The sequence below is a fragment of the Zingiber officinale genome, chromosome 10B (assembly GCF_018446385.1).
Source record: "Zingiber officinale cultivar Zhangliang chromosome 10B, Zo_v1.1, whole genome shotgun sequence".
In the NCBI taxonomy this organism is placed as follows: domain Eukaryota; kingdom Viridiplantae; phylum Streptophyta; class Magnoliopsida; order Zingiberales; family Zingiberaceae; genus Zingiber; species Zingiber officinale.
In genome coordinates, this window is record NC_056005.1 from 49,859,819 (window position 1) to 49,864,997 (window position 5,179).

At 32.7% G+C, this 5,179-nt stretch overlaps 1 pseudogene; it reads left to right on the forward strand.

Moving 5' to 3' along the window:
• Positions 1-369: 369 nt before the first annotated feature.
• Positions 370-2,686, forward strand: LOC122029128 (annotated as a pseudogene).
• The last annotated feature ends 2,493 nt before the right edge of the window (positions 2,687-5,179 follow it).

A 5,179-nucleotide genomic window follows, 5' to 3' on the forward strand; every position in this document is an offset into this window, starting at 1 on the left:
GTCCTCTCTCTCCTTATCAATAATTCTCCTATCCCCTTTGGTATCCTATACATGTTCCTTACAAGAGATCCAAGGTTCAATCTCTCTTCTAACGTTTTATTTTCTTTTGTACATAATAATTCATATATTATCCTATTATGCATTATGCATAAATATTTCATACATGTATTCATATTTCTTCCTTTTGTCTACATTAATTCCATACATTATAAATCATGCATAGATGATTTATATTCTCAACTTTATTTTCTTTCATAATCATCTAAATCCTTCCCATCGTAACATTCAACGTAGACTATCTACACATTCTTTTCATTACATTCGTACTCTCATTGTCCTTACTTTATCTAGGCTTTCTAGGGGTGTTACATGTTTGTTGTTGGTAATTATTCATGACGCTTGTGATGTTTGTAATTTAGATTATGTGCTTGATTCCTAAATTTTATGACATTTTGGTTGCTGGGAATACTGATGATAATGTGTTCTTATTTAGGCAAAAGGGCATTTATTGCTGGAGTTGTTGATGATAATGGTTATGGCTGGGCAATCACAAAGGCTCTTGCCGTTGTTGGGGCAGAAATACTTGTTGGTACATGGGTGTCTGTAGGTGCTTCCGAAGTCATGTTTATTCTGTCATTATGTAATTAGATAAACACTGGAATATAAGCCTTCTGTTGGATCATTCATCAATAGGCACTGAACATATTTGAGACAAGCTTAAGGTGTGACAAATTTGATAAGTCACGGAAGTATGCCTTCCTCTATTATCAGGAGCATACATGGTTGGATTTATTTATTTTTCTCTTTCATGTTCAGTAGTAATCTTTCTCAGATTGTATTTACATATTGACAAATGGCTGACTGATGGATATTGTCAAAGTATATCCTCTTGATGTCATTTGCGATACACCTGAAGATGTATGTAAAAGAAACTTTTGATAAAATTGGTTCCTAGCATTTATTCCAATTTATGATCATAATCAGCAGCTTGTATGGTGTTTATTTTAGGTCAAGACAAACAAACGCTATGCTGGATCCTCAAATTGGACTGTTAAGGTAGACACCAACTCCTTGTTTTCACCAGAACTTGAATTCCCTTTTCTGTACGCTAATTAAACATTTTTTTCTCCAAGAGATTGTGTAAACAGAACTAAAGCCTGGAATGATAATTCATTTGATTTTTCACACGCTCTTGTGTTACTGATGCCTTCTTCTGCTTGGTGCAGGAAATGGCAGAGGCTGTGACGAAAGATTTTGGAAGGATTGACATCCTCGTGCATTCTCTTGCCAATGGACCAGAGGTACTACCTTACACCATCATATAATCATGATGTTTTTTTTACTTTAGTTCTAAATTATGGCTTTCATAAATAGGTAACGAAGCCACTCTTGGAGACATCTAGAAGAGGGTATCTTGTTATAATTTCAGCTTCGAGTTACTCTTTTGTCTCCCTGCTTCGGCACTTTCTTCCAATAATGAATCTAGGTTTCTTTCGATTCCATGAAAACAAAACAATTGCATGTTCCATTTGTGTGTATATTTCAACTTGAGATCCTGACAAGAACATCATTATCAATCCATCATTATATCTTCTTCTTTACGGACAAAATAAAGCAATGTTAGTAGTTATAATAAAACCCAAAATAAAGTTATCAAACAATTCCTTTTCTTGTTGGCATATAGATTTTATATCTCATCATCACTTTGTTTTGGATGTCTCCGTTAAACATGGCAACCGGTGCTTCAATATCTTTGACATACATAGCTTCCGAAAGGGCAATCCCAGGGTATAACCTTTTCCCTTGTTTATTCCAAAGTTTATAATTTGGAATACTTGTTTAGTTCTTGCATCAACTTGCAGATACGGAGGTGGAATGAGCTCAGCAAAAGCTGCATTGGAGAGCGATACAAAAGTAAGTTCAACTCTTCTGCATTGTCAAGTCCGGCTAGTGTTTGGAAATATTTAAACCCAAACTATATGGTAGTTCACTCATCTAAGATTATATTAGGCAAAATATAGATTCAATAATTTTGATGTTTTCAGCATTTGTTTTTGGATGTAGGTGCTGGCTTTTGAACTGCACTTGCTTGCGACAAAGCATCAGGTAATTATATAATTAGTAACCATTTGGTGATTGTTAGCATACACGATATGATGGCTTTTCTTCAGTTCAATAGACATGTTTTTACCTACTGCTCTGTATTCCTATGTTCCTTTCTCTGTCTATGCCATGTTTTACATTGATCTTTCAATTGGCATTTGACTCGAGATTTACCCACGCATGAAATTTTGCAGTTTGTTTATATCACTTGATTATAGAAATTTGTTGAAGAGTTGTCCCGTTTTTGTTTATTTGATCTATGAATTTGTTTGCATTTGCATTATTTTCAATTCCTGAGATGTTAAACACTTCTAGTTGCTTCCTTATACATTGAAGAATGTTTTAAAACATTCTTCAACCTAGCTCTTGATTGTTAATTTTAGTCAATTATAGTGGTAATTGTTAGATCCTTTATTTATTTTAATTAATCTCTATTTGTATATTCCATTATCTAATTAATCAATGACTTATTAATCAATGGTGCTTATTTTTGTAGATGTTTCATCTGATTCCAACACCTCAGGGAGCTTTTATGTACTCAATGACATATTCCGTCTCAACATGCTCATTACAAAGATTCTAGGATACACTTGGAGGAATGATAGCTCGGCCTTATCATCTGGTGTGATTTTAATTAATTTTTCAGTGAAATATTATAAATTTTTTATATTTATTATGTTATTAAAATTTTAAATAAATATGAAATGTATTTGTAGTTGGCTATAAACGAAGATTTCTATTAGTGCATATGGAATGATACTTTCTGGATTCATTTTTATTTAAGGCATTCTTTCCTTTAATGGTCCCTTTTAGAATTTAATGTATGACTTACTCCTTAGCATCATATGGAGTGTGTGGGAACGTTTGCATTAGATTGTACCTTTTAGAATTAATGTTGCTTGATCACTGGGAAAAATAATGTTTGCATGGTTTATAATAGAAGCTTTGTATGCAGTGACATAAAATGAAAATTCTGCTTAATAAGAAATTTAAGAGCCACCATATTGTTTCAAGAGGTTACCATTTATGTTACATAGATAATGCTTTTTGCACTTCTGTTAGATGACTAGATCAAATGGTTTTTATGGTTATGTAACATTTATGCAGTGCAATTAGAATCACGCGTACAATTTATTATTTGAATAGGTGCCCTCAAGAGTATTGGGAAGAATCTTGACAAGCACAAAAAATGGAGAGACTTTAACAAATTAAGGAGCACTAGGAGCTGCAGTCCCTCCTCTTCACCGACATCTAAGTAGAAAATCTCGTGTTATATTGTTCTACCTTTGTTTTAATAGTGTTATCATTTTGTTGGTTTCTTATGAAATTTCTTCAGAATGTTATAGATATTATTTTTGAATGTTAAAAAATTGTATATTAAATTTTATTTTGAAATTTAGTATTTTGAATGATTTATAATGTTGGAAAATTGTATATTAATTTTTTTTATTTTTTATCTAAAAAAGACAACGGTTTTTCACCATTGTCGTAGATAGTTTAAAACTGTTGTTGAAGACCCTGTTATTAACGGTAGACGCTCAAAGACAACGGTGAAAAACTGTTGTCTTTGAAGGAAAAGACAACAGTTTTTCACCGTTGTAAAAATGTTGTATTTGCCTTCAAAGATAACGGTTAAAAACTGTTGTCTTAGGGCACCCCTTTTAACAACACGGCCTTTAACAACAGTTCAAAATGGGCTACGACAACAGTGAAAAATTGTTGTTGTTAGGCTTTTTTCTTATAGTGTATGCAATAATTAAGTCCCAATGCTTTGATACAATATGATCAAATACCTCATTAGTGTTCAATCTAAAGCTGTGGTCACATTTTGCATAATTCATTTCGTAAATATTAGAATAAAAGATCCAACCTTTGAAGAAAAACAACATAATACAAGAAAAATAATATAATAAGAACAAGGATTGGGAGAAAAACAAGCTTGAGAGAGCTGGAAAAACATAATACCCTTGGTAGCAGTCCGACGACAACAAAATACAAGAAAAACAAAAGCAAATAAAAGAAGAGCTAACCTGAGAAAGATAATGGTTGCGAGAGGGCCAAAAAAAGAGCCCGGCGAAGATGTTCAGTTCGCAGAGAGGGCTTCATCGGAGATGTACGGCGGAGATAGAGTGAGGAGGTTGCTAGTTTAGGGTTGGTAGCAAAGACAAAGTAAGGAGGTTGAGAGTCTAGGGTTGGCGGCAGAGAAGTTCGGTGGAGGGAGAGGAGGAAATCGCGACACTAGGGCTTTTACGCGAGGGACGTCACGAATAGGGGAGATCGTGAATAGGGGAGAGTTCGCGAGTAATTGTTTGCTGTGGCTAGTGGTTCGCGGTTCGCGGAAAAATAATTGCGGGCAGAGTGAAAAATAATCCTGCCATTCATCATTTGCAACCCTTCTAAAAAAAGTGTTTCAAACACTTCTAAAAAATCTGTTGTATTTTAATTATAATGCAACACTTATTTGAAAGTGTTGCATGTTTTTTTTTAAATTTGATATATGACAACAATTTACTAAAGTGTTGCACCCAAAGTGACACCTTAGGCTAATTTTGTAGTAGTGTGTTTGATATCTTTCCTTATTTGTAGTTAAAAGGAAGATTTTAATTTTTGATAAAACTTTCTTTTTATGAAACCATCCTCATGATTTTAAAAGAGAGTTTTAAAATTAAATCTTTCCTTTTATAGCTTTCTACAAAAGATTAAGAGAAATATTTGATATCTTTCCTTATTTGTAGTTAAAAGGAAGATTTTAATTTTAGAGAAAACTTTCTTTTTTATAAATCATCCTCATGTTTTAATGGAGAGATTTTAATTTATAAAAGTTTTCTTTTATAACCAACCATGAAGGAAATTTTTTAAAAGAGAAATTTTTATTTTAAAAATTTCTGGAAATAAATTAGAAAGTTTTAATTTTGTGATTAAAACTTTCCTTGTTTGAGGGAATAAGGTGGCCGGCCATCAAGAGTTTAAAAAGGAAATTTTAAATAAATTTTTCCTTCTTAAACATTGGCAAAGAATATAAGGAAGTTTTATTTATTAAACTTTCCTTATTTGTCAAGGCTAAGGAACATAAAAG